The sequence below is a fragment of the Oryzias latipes genome, chromosome 13, assembly GCF_053564925.1.
Source record: "Oryzias latipes strain Hd-rR chromosome 13, Olatipes_Hd-rR_3.1".
NCBI classification, from domain to species: Eukaryota; Metazoa; Chordata; class Actinopteri; order Beloniformes; family Adrianichthyidae; genus Oryzias; species Oryzias latipes.
The window spans coordinates 12,742,028-12,756,949 of NC_136249.1; the positions used below are offsets into that span (position 1 = coordinate 12,742,028).

The 14,922-nt window shown below is 39.8% G+C and overlaps 1 long non-coding RNA gene across 2 annotated transcripts in view; it reads right to left on the reverse strand.

Moving 5' to 3' along the window:
• Nucleotides 1–9,122: 9,122 nt before the first annotated feature.
• Nucleotides 9,123–14,922, reverse strand: part of LOC110016248 (uncharacterized) — a 285,661-nt gene continuing 279,861 nt past the window's right edge. For both annotated transcript variants that reach the window (XR_013647140.1, XR_002291563.3), the window contains 2 exons: nt 11,919–11,995; nt 9,123–9,361 (listed from right to left, as the gene is read on the reverse strand). This is a non-coding gene — a long non-coding RNA (uncharacterized LOC110016248). The remainder of the gene's footprint in view (nt 9,362–11,918; nt 11,996–14,922) is intronic.

The window sequence follows — 14,922 nt, forward strand, 5'->3', positions numbered from 1 at the left end:
GTAATACATGTCTATAAAGGCGGTGGCCCAGCCATCCCCACACCAAGACCCCCGCGGCAGCAGCAGCCAGAACCCCCAAACACCCGCACGGTAGCAGATAGAGAACAACCGCCACCTGGGCCAGGGCCAGCAAGACCGCCACAGGAGTCCCCAAAGCTAGGGAGCAGGGAGGCATGGGGGGACAGAGAGTACAAGCTCCATCCCAACCAGGAGAGCAGCCCCCCCCGCCGCACCGGGAGGGTCCAACGCGGGGCCCCGCCCCAGAAGAGCGCCCACAGCCCCAGACGAGCACCCCACCACCACCCCGGAGTTCTGGTCATTCCCCCCACCCCAACCCAAGTTATGAGCCCGGACCCCCAAGGGACACCCGCCCCACGCTCCAGGCAGCCACCCACCCGACCCAGGGTTGGTCCAGTGGAGAGCAAGGCAGGGGCCAGCCATCCTCGCCCAGGAGGAGGACACCCAGGGGAAGAGGGGGTCCATAAGAAGTGTTGTAAACATGACCCGACCAGGCTCGCCCACAGTTGGAAATTTGGCGAGGCCCAGGGCTCAGGGGCGAGGACCAGAACCTATACCACAGGGACACGGACACCCCCGGGCCCACTTGATTGTGGCGCTCCATGTATGCTTTCCCTGCCAGCATCTTGCACCCTGCAGTTATGTGCTGGATTGTTTCAGGTGCCTCTTTGCACAGCCTACACCTTGGGTCTTGTCTGGTGTGGTAGATCTGAGCTTCTATCACTCTGGTGCTCAGGGCTTGATCCTGAGCTGCCAGGATGAGCGCTTCAGTGCTGTCCTGTAGGCCAGCCCTTTCTAGCCATTGGTAGGACTTCTTGATATCAGCCACTTCAGTTATGGTCCGGTGGTACATCCCATGCAGGGGTTTGTCCTTCCATGAGGATCTGTCCTCCAGCACTGTATCCTCTGCTCTCCATTGCCTGAGACATTCACTGAGTACACTGTCAGTTGGGGCCTTGAGCTTCATGTACTCGTGAATCTTGGATGTTTCATCCTGGATAGTGGCTTCCACGCTCACTAGTCCTCGGCCTCCTTCAATGTGGCTAGCATAAAGTCTCAGGATGCTGGATTTGGGATGGAACCCTCTATGTATGGTGAGGAGCTTTGTGTCTGTACCAGGCCTCTGGTACAGGACCAAATCTCAACCTCAACTCAAATTATTCTCAGATTTTAACTTTTATCATATTTGTTATTATGTGATCATGCTAAGTATGTTTTTATGAGTTCATCTTTGATCTATGTTTCTTGTTTAACCATTATTTTGTCACATCACAAAACCCATGATAACCAATACTATTACATCTGATATTGTTTTAATTTGTAATACTTTTAGAAAAGCTATTTAGATTGTGTTTTGGTAGTGTGTGTGTGTGTGTGTCAGTGCACATGCCTGTACACAGACTACAAAATCTGACTTTATGACTATATTAATCAAACAAAATGTCTGGCATTTTAAAATGTACTTTTGAGGCTTGAACAGCTTTATTTAATGTGCGTATTTTTCCATAAGTCTGGCTTATTCCATCCACTGTCACTCCTGAAAATGTAAGCTGTCACTAAACTCCTTTGAAAAGTTTCTATCCTAGGCTAACTACAGCTGCTAGAAATGATAAATCCTGTTTTGGACTAACTCGTAATGTTAAAAATTGAAGTAAAGAACATTTAAATGTTTTTCTCCTTACACAGTAAACTCTGAATTACCATTACTCAAAATGCTTTTAGTATGCTGTAGTCCCATATTTACCTCAGAAAAGCATATTTTTCCTCAGACTACAGGATTTGTTTTTTTTACCAAGAGAAAAGAGATTCAGAGCCTTCAGCTATCAGTCATCTTTCTCTGATCTAAGCTTCCTGCCTCTGTCCTGGTGGCAGACATCCTTTACCCTTTCTGTGTCTTACTCTAGATTTTTTTTTCTTTAAAAGCAAAGGTTGGCCCGGGTGACTGAGTCATGCTTTCAGTAATGTTGCTACAGGCAGGGATGGTAAAGGCTTTGCTACGCTGTGCTGGGTGTCTTTCAAAAATAAATATGCATCTCTTGAAGCTTATATCAATGCATGATAACATTTGATAGGCATTGCTCAACTTTGATACCAACATTTATTAATTTATTGAACTTGTGTGGTTAAGTAACATTTCTTGTTTTTAGAAAATATATGTAACATTTGATGAAAATGTTCATGCTAAAATAAATCAAATGCAAAAGAAACTTTTTAGGCTGGTATTTTTTTTTGTGCCCCAAGTGACACAAAGATAAATAGCTTAAGCAGAAGCCTTCTGCTTCGACATCTATATAAAGAAATTTACAGTTTCTATATAGATACCTGTGCTCCTCCAGATGATTGTAAAAGAAATGTCTTGTTTGTGTAGCTCAAAAAATTCAAATTAATTCCTTAGACTCAGACGAGGTTGTTTATGATAAAAAATTACTTGCTTTTCTATTCATATCTCTTTCTATAATGAATTATCTGCATTATCTTCTTTCTCTGCCACCAAAATAAAAACATCAGAATAAAATATTTTAAAAAGAAGTTGTAAATTCATATACTAGGGTTGGCTCCTTTTACTTCTTTAACCAAATCATTAGCATGGGGCAAAAAAATAATTCTGCTTTACATCAAAACGAGCTGGGAACCAATCACTCCTTGATCTATTTACCTGGAAACATGCAAATGGGGCTGTATAAAAAGATCTGATAGCTTTGTAGAACCAGTAACGGTCACTGTGTGTAAAAACTCTAGGTCAACATCTGAATCTGAGCAGCTTGTGGTAATTTGTACTAAAAGTTACTGCATTGTAATTCATTTACTCCTAGACATTTAGTCATGAATCTGCTGTTTGGCCGGTGGACCAAGCGAACTGTGTCTGAGCAGAGCAGCTGGATTAATAACTTTGTGTTTGAGGGGAGGGAGGATGCTTTGTTTCCGTGTGCGTTTTGTTGTTTTGTTATGTGTGGGAGAATTCGGACTGCGATCTGTCCCGCCGCTCTGGGTTAGCGGCTGCCGGACGCAGGAGAACCGTGTCAGAGAAGAGCTCAGACTTCCAGCTCACACAGCGGCTTTGGGGCGGTGTGCAAACTTTTCAAAGCAGAATGCCGCTCAGTCCTAACTGTTCAAACAATCACGTGGATTTGTGTTTCCAGTCTTGTCCTGACAAAATAAAGGCTGATGTTATTTCCACATATTTACGTGCAGCCATGATGCAGATTGCGGCATTTCCCGCATGGATTTTGTGTTCATCAAACAAGGCTAATGTTGTTGGCGTGTGTGTTAGCCTCTCCTGGGAGCTCCGTTCTTCCACAAAAAAAGCACTGACCACACGGATTAAAAATAAAATGAGCGAACAGGTGCTTCATAATATTCACAATTAATAAAAGCACGTTTGGAAGATTGTCTCGTATATTATCGAGCTGCTGCATAAATGTATAGAGACCAAGGTTTGCTTACTGTGGGACTCATTTCCTTTTCCGGTATTTTCAACACTACTGCGCAAGCCCAAATGATTTATTCTCACCGAAAGTGAGACTCGTGTGAACGTTTGTTCTAATCGGAAAAAGTTTTTCTGATCCCATGTGCACGGTTGAATTTTAATCCGACCATTGATAGATAGAACTGCAGCTTCACCCTTTGTTTTTGCTTGACGATAAAGAACTGTCATCTGCATGAAACAATAGGAAAAAGGGCAGTTGTTAGTTTTAGCACATTGGGTACTGATATTTCTGGTATAATAAATATAGATTTAGTGTTATCTATGTACTTTTTTCAAATGTTTTAACTTTTTAATTGCATTGGGAATTATTCCATTGATTAAGTAAAAAAGGAAACAAAAACAAGAAAAAGACATTTGAATATGTTTTGGCCCCAGGCCTTTAGTGTGTATCTGTGTGTGTGTGTGTGTGTGTGTGTGTGTGTGTGAGTTAGGATTGCTTCCTCCTTCCTTCCTCCAATCACCAGGCTGCACAGGAAGCATGAAAGCTTCAGCAGCCCCTGCTCCAAGGGCAGCTGAATTCCCTGAGAGGGATCCATTTTCTCAGTTTGCCCCTGCTGTTGGACTTGGCTTTAGGAGCCTGTGGAAAAAAGCCCAAGTTTTCCTTCTTTGTTGTGTTCTTCTTTTCATTTATGGTTTTGTCTTAGCAGTGTCTCCCTGGTTTAAGTTCCACTTTAGGTTGTGTGGGTAGTTGTGTTATTTCTCTTTTTGTTGTACTTTGGGGGATGTCTTCAGTTTGTTAGAATATGCTGAGTAGTGGCTGTGTATTTAAGTTTGTTCCCTTTACTAAACATCGTCTTTAATCCGAGTGTAATCACTCCTGCACCTGTCCCTCTCATAAACAGCTGTACTGTCAGTATACGGTTTTAATAATTTTTTCTTTATGTTGGCTATTTTCTCCCTCCCCCTGGGGTGGGAAGTAACAGAACTATTTATAGTGTCTCTAACTTGGCAATTAATATACAAATAATACTAAACTGGGTATTTCTGGGCATTTCTTGTTACCTATCAATTAAAAATCAACAACGCCAAAGCATCTAAAACACTTAGAGAACAGGGCATGAAGTGCTACCAAGAAATAAAACTTGGAAAAGATTTGATCCAAATGTCCAAATCCAGCAGTTTAGTTGCTCAGAAGTCAACAGTTGCCCAGAAGCGCTAAAACATGTTGATGACCAAAACACCAAAAAACAAGGGATAAATAATGTGCCCGCATGTTTTTTCAATCCTTTGCGTATGTTGTAGCTTAAATATATATTTAGCTCTCAGCTGTGGATGAGTGTTTAAAGGCAGTTTCTATTTCATGCCCTTTTCCTGTTCCTACTTTGCCCGAATGTAATTGCTTCTTTTGTCTGTTTATTCTCTGTCCTCCTTTGCTCCTGTTATTTATGTCAGTCTGTCCATTTTGCATGTTAAAGCATGTGAAAAAGCCTACAAAAGCAATTCCACAAAATGGATTTGAGTTTTATTGGCTTTTTTTTTTTTAGAGCCAAGAACCCTTGAAAAGATTTGTGAGGGAATATTTCTTGGAATATGCTGGTTACATTTTGCACGGGCAAGGGTTTTGAAACTATACTTCTAAACAGAGGTGGGTCTAAAGCACATCAAGCCTCACTCGCCATCAGTTGTACCTCCACATTTAGGCTTAGCAGCAGAAGCAGCAAGGATGTGCAAAGCTCTCCACACATCCACACACACATGCACACATCCACACAAGCACTTCTCATTGCTTGGGCTCCTGTCATTATCCCTTTGCTGTCCTCTGAGGCAGCAGCCAAAGCCGCTTGAGGAAAGCAACCATTGCACAACATGTCTCTGACAGATTGTTAATCAGGCTGCGGTGCATGATATTCCAGAGTGAGTTACATCTTGGTCCCGCCGCAAGTAATCACCAAACATTGTTATGCTGATGTTGCACAGGGTCAAATAGAAAGATGTTTGCCTGTGTTAAAGAGACAGTCAGAAAGTGATTGGTTGGGTGAAAAGGAAAAAAGAAAGAAAGAAAAACCGTTCATGGAACCACAAATAATTGCTTTTTTGGATTGGTGAAACCTATGTGAGAACAACCACAATTTGTTTCTTGAAAATACATTTAACAATCTTAATCGGAGTGGGACTTTAGCAACCAAACTGTCACGGTGCCTGTGTCAGCCACCTCCCTCTCCTAGCTCACCTGCTCCTGCTCTGCTGATTGGAACCAGCTGTCCTGCATCTCCTCATCTCCTGCCTGCCTTCATAAGGGTTCTTCTCTTCAGTATCCAGCGCCAGTTTGTTATACTCACTCCGGTCCACTTACCATTGGTCACGCTGGTTCCTTCGTCCAGAGCTTCGCTTCACCCTGGTCTCGCCGTCCTCGGCGCTCACGTCCTTCCTCAAGTTGGTTTCGCCGTCCTCGGCGCCCACGCGTTCCTCAAATTGGTTTCGCCGTCCACGTCGCTGGATCCACGGATCACCTCGCTCGTGGGAAATACTCCACCAGTTCTCGTCGTCCACATCTCCGGTGACGTCAGACCTTCACCCGAGGATTACTCCACGCACCTTGAAACTGTTTGTTCTCCTCTTAAGAAAATAAACCACCTTCAAGCTAGTCCTGTCCGAGAGTTACTTCCGGGTTACAGCTTCTGGGTCTGCCGCGTCCACGACGTCATGACACAAACCACATCAACTATCTTTTGATCAATTATGAGAAAGCGTTCCCAGTGGTCTTGTGATGATGCTGTTTTTGGCCAAAATGTACAATTTTGTGTCGTTTTCTAAAAGAGAGTTTCTGCAGAGCGGCAGTTCTTCATTGGAAATTCACCTCTGACTTGTGGGTGGGACTGTTGGTGGGGAATTAGCCTACCCCTACTTCCCGACATCCATCCGTTTACACTCTCTTCCGCTAGCTTACAGCCCCTCACACTCCAAATTAACATTAGCAGTGCAACAAGAAAGGTCAGCAACATTGAAGCTATCCAGCCGTAAGCAGACCTTCACTTTTGGGCATACAGTGTTTGGCTGGTTTGTTTAGCCCAGAGTTCTGTGTGTGCTTTAATGACAAAGCAAATCAGATCTAAGAAGAACACTATTGTTGACCACACAGTCAGGTGTGAAAGCATTAGGCTGCTTTAACACACAAGGAGTGTCCTGTTTGAATGGGGAGAGAAGGATGATTTGAAATGGTTTATTTCAAGAAATCAAATAGAAATAATAAACAAAAACAATACAATCATCAGTTATACATTCATACAATAACTAATCAAACTTAGGATAATTAGACATATTAATAAATATTGCTTGAAAGGGAGTGGAAGGAAGCAAACTTGTATAATCCCACCCCGATACATCGTTACCATTTTATTACATGATTTATCATTATCCGGTTCCTAGCTGATAGATTTTACACCTTCATTTGGTTCTGTTTGCTTTGGTTGTTGGTCTCTGGTTCAGGCCATGTGAGAAAGCGAAGAAAATCTCTTTAAAGTTGAGCCAAATGTCTGACAGCTGCTCAGTTGGTAGTAGTAAAAAAAGTATTGACCAGGAAATAAAAAGAAGCACAAGGAAGACATGTCCTCTTACACCTCTGACTACCTTTATAAATAAGCTGCTGGATCTCCTTACTACACTGTTTACCCACCAGGCATTTTCAAACTTTTTGGTGCTTTACACTTCTTCAGATTTGTGCTGAGGAAGGTTATTTATTTATTTTTTCCTTTAGCACCAACACCATTTACTTGCTTTGGTTTACTTTAGCTCTTTGGTTCATGAAAAGTTTTTCAGCAATCATGAACTGCACTCATAAGTGAACCAATAGCATAGCTCTGAAGTGGACCAGGGTTTATCCAGGTGCAGGTCAAAGCAGCTGTGTGAAAGCTCATTTCTCTGCCCATTTCTGTAGTTACTGCGCTTGCCATCGGAGAGACCTTCATAATACGGATAAATGAAAGAATAAAACTGTAAAGTGAGCTTGTCATCGTGGATGGAGCCTTTTCAATGCACTTAGCATGAAGGTCAGAATATGGGTGAAATCCATTTTAGGAGCTTAGCTTGAACACAAAGATGCAAATGGCTTAAGTGGCCTCAATGTCATCAGTGGGATGCTTTCTTCAGCTTGCTTTGGTCCCTCACCAAACCAGCCATGCTAATAACCAGCCAGGCCTGCAGCTGATCCAGAGATTTTTTTGGGGTCAGAGAAAAGATTTGTCTCCAAGATTTTATGAATAATTGGCTTCACAAATCCCTTCACTTGCTTATCAGTTTGCAGCACCATCCTATCATTGACCTTATCAGCAGCTGGTCTTGGTTTGGACAATACTTCTGGTAACTTCTTATTTATCTAAATATTTGCTCTCCACATTGTTCAAAAATGTGATGGTTAGATTGTAATGCTATGCTAATATAAAGAAAAAAATGTAGAGAAAATTAAAGAAAAATCAATACAGCCTGTTGTAAAAAACCTGTTTGTCTGGTCATTTTTTTAAATGTTACATTTATTTGGTGGGTGTGTATCTGCTGTTGATGTCTGTTTGTGTACATCTGCACAAAAGCTGTTACAACCACAATCATAACATTAAATGGGACTCATTTCAACCTCGTCAATAGACCTCCCAAATCGACATGCTCCTGTGCTTTTTAGAGCGCCCGGACTTGGGAAAAGAAGCAGCAACAATTACCACCTGGCATTTGCTTCTCTGGTGATGTTGGAGGAAATATGGGATGAAAGGACGGAAAAAAATTAATGAATGCCATCCATTCATGATCCTCATGCAAGAATTTCCACCTGCGTTTATTTCTACTGCCCTTCATCTTCAGTTTGTGTGTGTGATATAATGTTTTACCTGCGTGTCTCACACTTTTCTGTTTCCCAGCTGAAAAAAACAGCATATGTTCTGTTACTTACCGGCTTCAAATGAGTCATCGTTATTTTACTACTACTTAATAATAATATAGAATTTCAACAGGAATAATTACGATTAAACAAGTGGAACATTAGACTACCAATATTGTGCCGTTCTTTGGCTACATTGTGGCTACAGATGCAGTTTGGCAAGCAAAGTCCTCTCAACATTTTCTAGAAATCCCCTCACCCTGCAAGATATTACACATAAAATAAAGAATCTTGCAATAAGATATTAAAAAAAAGATATAACTCTGTAGCATTTAGTGTTTACAGGAATTTCAGATTTCAAAGCTTAGTGTGTTTTAGGTTTTTCAAAGAAAAAAAAAGCATATTGAGTGGTCAGCCTTGATCTGATCATAGGGGTTTTACTTAAAGTATTTCAGATATGTTTTTTTCACTAACATCAAAGACTCTTTAATTACTTTGTCAGTGTTTTTATGTCTCAGTTTTTAAATGTTGTTATATTTGGAATAACCAAGTATTTATGGCTTCAAAAGTTGCATCAATTCCTCCTATTTTTCCTTTAGATTCCTTTAGTATTTGACTATATTTTCTAGAGTGAAGACCCTCTTCTGTCTCTTACTGTTGGCGTTGAGCAGCACCTGTAGCTCTTTATTGTAGCCTCAGCATTGCCTACATTCTGTAGAATTGACTAAATATTCATTGTTGATATATTTTTATTTTCATTTAAACTTGTTTTCTTTAGTTCTTTATATTTGTGCACAAAATAATACTCTTACGTACTTTAAAAATATTTTAATATTCATTTTCTTCCTCTTCATGGGAGCCGGTTTAGCTCGTGCTGGTTTGCGGCGCCTTCCGTCCGTGAAACCAGGGTTCGACTCCGGGCTGCTCCCTGTTCCCTTCTCTGCTTCTGTGCCGGTTCCAAGCCCGGTTGCTTTGAGAGGGTTGCGTCAGGAAGGGCATCCGGCGTAAAACATTGCCAAGTTTACCATGCGACTTGTTTGCTGTGGCGGCCCCTGATGGGAAAAGCCGAAAGAGAAACAACAACATTTTCTTCCTCTTCATAATATATTAAAGCATGTAAAAAAGCCATAAACAACATTTTTTGTTCCATTCTTGTCAAAAGCTGAATTATCACTGCGTGTCCGTGGCAACTATAAGGCTAATGATAGTACTGTTATCCACAAGTATATCACTGACAAAATCCAAAATTGTTGAAGATAAACAATAATTCTGTGTCTGCAAGTGTATTTGTATGAAATTGGATTTTGCTTCACTGCAGTCACAGAAAAGAATTTTAACCGTAACTTGCAATTAGATTGAGTGCATCATTTTGCTTAGCGCTGGCATATTTTACAAACTAGTTCCACATGGCTGTGTTGATAGCCTAGTTGGGTGAAACTGTTTATTTCTGTTTCTTGTTCCTGTAGGTTTACTGCGGGCTTGACTGAAGCATCAAAACCAATGGAGGGAGCTTACCTGTATATGAAGAGAAGGTTTTTACATCAACATCATGTCACAAATACTCATTTTTAAACAAAATCATCTTTTAAATTGTTGCAAAAGCATTCCCAGTGGTCTTTTAATTATGATGATGCTGTTTTAAGCCACAATTAAAAAAAAACGGTGTTGTTTTCTGGGACAAAGCTTTTGCAGAGCGTCAGTAGTTCATTGGAAATTCAACCGTTGGCATGGATCAATCCTGCACCCCCTTCCCCTCCCCATTACCGAGAGCTCTCTGCTTACACGCTCTCCCACTTTATTACAGCCCCTCACACCCCCAACCTTACATTACCGGTACAACAAAGTTGGAGCAATATTGGAGCTATCCATACGTACTGTTTTGAGCCAGATACCAGCTCGGACAACAAAGACATACATGGATCTAGTCGTCTACAAGTGGATGCATCAAAATGGAGTGGAGCGGAGAGCTTATAGCCCGCCCAGTGTGTTCACTATGTAACAAATAAGCTCCTTTTAAAAACAGCATTTCTTCGTCTGCTCATGATTCACAACAATTTGAATACAGAAATACTCAGAAATGCAATTTTAAGCTAAATTTTCTTTAAATATCCTCCATCATGAGAACAATGCCACAAGAACATAAAAGACCAAAAACACCATTTTCATTGGAATGGGTCTTTAAACCTTTAATTACAACAGATTTTTTCTGAGCCGTCAAACCTTCTCATTTTATTAGATGTCTAAGGTACTTGGTAAGGTCATCACAAGAAAAAGGGTATCGCAAAGTTTTGAGGTGCATGGACTGCAACATTTTCTCAGAAATCGGAGAAGAGTATGGATTTTTACACTACTTCAGGCTCAACAGCATTTTTATCTCTGTTTACTTATTTATTTATTTACAGGAGCTGTTGAAACAGTCTTTGCAGTTGGATAATTCAAAAGTGAAATACTATAAAATTCAGCTTTGCAATATAGCCTTCAGCATTCATCTCAGTGCTTTCAGATAAAGATGATGCACCTTTTCAGTGGCCCCAGCTCTGCCATCATAATTCCCAGTGGATTCTGCAAACTTACCTGTTAGCTGCTGCATTTAAATGTTACTAAATGTTTGCCTTAGAAAATGAGCATTGTGTTCTCCACCACTTTCGGAAGAAACTATAAATATTGAGATAAAAGATAAAATAAAATAAAAAGCCTATCATCAGAAGGACAGACAAACTACATGCAAGAAAGTGGAGGGGGGAAAAAAACAGGAGAGAAACTTAACAGTAGTTTACTTTTTCATTTGATGTCTGCATGTGTCTCCTCCTGTCAGTGTCTCATGGTCTTCCTCTTTTAAGATGATGTTGCACATGTCACCACAGAGGCATTCATGTTTTTACCAGACTGGGCATCCACCCTCAACACTCCATGCCTTGCCATTTATATATCTCTGTCATAGTGCCTTGAATTTGTCTTCTCTTCTTCATCTTCTTCGTCCTTTTTGTTTACTTGATTTTTTAAATTTTCCCAAATATATTCAATGTTAGCTTATACCTCTGATCAGATCTTAAACATACAGACTTTTGAGATAATTCATAAAACTTGATGAGTATTAAAAACTGTTAGCATTATTGTATCATTTGCTCATCTCTGAACCTTAAATCAATGTGTAGGGAGTTTATCTTGGGGGGAAAAAAGCATTCAATGTTTTATATTTGTACCTCTTTAATGTATAGTCTCTCAGCTGATATATTAGTTGTGGTCTTGTGTTGAAAAGGCTGATGTTGGGAATCTTATTTATTTCATTTTGAGATTCTACTTATTTTTATTTAGATTAACCAAATAACTGAAGCATGTTTTTGGATGGTGGGAGGAAGCTGGAGAAAAGCCACACATGCACGGGGAGAACATGCAAACACCACACAGAAAGGTCCCCCATTGATGTTCTGGTTCAGGACTTGAACTGGGGGCCTTCTTGCGGTGAGGCAATAACGCTAACCACTGCCCCACCGAGCAGTCCGGCTTCCCCCCACCGTCCAAAAGCATGCTTAGATTAATTTGGTTAATCTACATTGTCCCTAGGTGTGAATGTGAGAGTGCGTGGGTGTGTGATTGTGGACACTCTACCCTGTGACAGACTGGCAACCTGTCCAGGGTGCCCCCTGCCTTCGCCCACAAGGAAAGGCTCCGACAGCCCCATGACTCTGAAAGGGAATAAACGGAAGAGGATGAATGAATGAATACTTATTTTTAATATTAATATAATGTTTGTATATTTAACTGCTGCAGTTGGTTTAGGACAGGATAAATACATTAAGGAAAGTTGTGAAAATAAAGCATAGGAAAAAGTTACCCATATAAAACAATTAGGACTGTTCCCTCAGTGGAATCAAATAGTGTTTATTTTTGTAATAATTTTAGGGGAAAATAGACAAAAAAGTACAAACATAATAGTGGTGTTATAGCATGTTTACAAAGAAATAAAACGGTCTTTCTGAATTTGCATGAACAGTTCACAAGGGCACTACAATTAACATATTTAATTAGTTCAAGTAGTCATCCGCTTTATATCTGCTCCAAAGAAAAGCTATTTGATCAACCAATTTATTGTCCTGTTGCTTTTTGTCAGCAAGTAATATTTGGAAGTGATGTGACAAAACCACAAAGGTTGATTCTTAATGTTAAGTGATGATGTATGCTCGTATTAGCAAACGGTCAACACTCTAGCTGTTACGTTCAGCCCACTGATCTGCTGTCACTTTTGCAGATTACTTTTAGTTTATTAGAAGATGGGCTGGATCTCACTTTAATTTTAAAAAGAAAGGTTACAAATTAAACTACACAAAAGTTTTGAATGTGGCAAGGGGAATACTATATTTTGTTTTATTTGTGCTTATGGAATTATTATTCAGAAATGTAGCAAGAAACACAGGAAACAAAGGCAGAGAAAATATGAAAATAATATTTTTACATTTTAAACAAAAGTTGGAATATTGGTCTAACATTGAGGATAGAAAACCTTTTAAGATATTGCAAATGTTTTTGCTCATTTATTAGCTAATTTACATCAAATGGCACATTTATTTTCCCCATTTCACATTACTTTGGGTACAGAACAAACTATATGAGAAAATGTGGTGAACAGTCTCCATTATCTGCAACATAATATGTTGCTTTTATTCATGTAATGTTAACTTTTTTACAGTTTGCCGGGTGCTAGAAGTAGGGCGGTCGACCCCTGGGCAAGACACTGAACCCCACCTTGCCTCTGGTGGCTATAGGTTGGTGCCGGTGTTCAGCAGCGAAGCCGTCATCAGTGTGTGAATGTGTCTGAATGGGACTGTGACTGTAAAGCACTTTGGGCCTTTGAAGAAGGTAGAAAAGCCTACCACTATTTTAGACCAAGTGTGTTTGAGATACAGAGATAGTACAAAGGAAGAGTACGAGATTTCCAAGAGCAAGTCGAGAAGGTTCGAAGGTCACCAGTCAATTTAAAGAATTTAAAGAATTCAGTATTCTGAAAATGTACTTGCTTACTTCTAATCCCACTTTGTTTGAACCCAACATCTCCTGTTACTTAAAAAAAAAACGCAATTTAGACTCATTTAACCAGCAATCATAAAACAGTTGAGTTCATTTTGAAAGCTGTATACCCTTTTATCAAACATTTAGCAAAAGATAACAGAATCCTTTGTTCACTGCCTATTTTGCAGCCAAATCTGCATATTTACTTTCTTTTTTTTATTTTATTTCTCTCATACTACATTCATCCAGTAAAAAAGCCTCTGGAAAAAAGTTATTATCATTACTCTCTACTTTTCAGTAATGCTGAGTTTGGTATTAAGCTTAGTGAGGTCGCAGCTCTGACGTCCAACTTCAAAGCTGAAAAAAACTGCACATGCACACGATTGTTCGTATTATTGCTGCATCAACTTTTTTTTGTTTCCCCATGAAACTCAGTGGCTCTAATCAAACAAATTTAATTAATTTGGTCATTTCTAATATGCAGTTTGGTGATCAAAGAAACAAAAACAATAGATGTTCCTTTGAAAAATAAAAATCAAGGGAGCCTGCTTCTTGAGGAATCAAAAGAACTTCATTAATTACAACTTAATTAACTCATTAAGACTTGTTAAGAACAATCCCAGTTCCTTCTCCCCTGAAGCAACAGGATCAGACTCAACTAGCAAGAAACTGAGAATGTAAAAATCTTTTTTTAAATCGCCTGAGAAGTCAGTAAAAATAAAAATAAACTAACAATCGAAACTAAAAATCAAGGAAAAAACTGAAAGAAAGAAAAGGTCGTTTTTGTGCAAAGTGGTAAATTCGATAAGAAAAGATCCCCATTTAAGCTCATTATGGTTTAGTGTTTGAAGTAATGGTTCCACATCAGCATTTATAATAACACAATCAACATGGAGGTCGACAGTGCACTTGTACTCTTAATTTAAAAGTAAACCATATTTGTCTCTTTAGAATTAGCTTCAGTCAAAAAAAAGTGTGTTGAGAGAAACACAAACCATCAGAAATTCAACAACACAGGCCCCACTTCAATATAACTGCCATGCCTCCTTGACCTGAGAGGAGCTTTTAACAAAATCAACAACTTTCTCAGACCCGAGGAGCCTTACACCAAGTGTTCTGAAGAACAAGCAAGAAATTCAATTTTTCTGGAACTGTTGCTCAGCTTTGTCTTCTCGCTCTCCCCGCTGGCTGTCATCAGCTGCAGAAACGGAGGGAATTCCTCCCAGGCAAACAAACCTTGTCATTTAATTTCTTTCTTTTTAGTAAAGAAACTGGTTTCCGTGACTTTCCGAAATCAAACTACAATCTGTAGACAAGGTTTAATCTGTCCTTTTGCAGGTCGGGGAAGCCTGAAAACACTGGACAAAAGTGAACAAATCTTTGTACGATTTTGGGGTGTTAGTAAAATAAAACATTAAAATCACCAAGTGTTAAAAGAAATAATGCTGATGTACATTCGGCACTAACTGTGTCGCCGTTCTAATTTAGCTGTTCTGCACATTTCTTTCAATGCAGTGTAGCATGCATTTTTTTTTTTCTTCAAAATTGTAATGTGTTGTGGGTTCTTATTGGCTGTTGACATTGTTGACATGTCAGTCAATCTCCT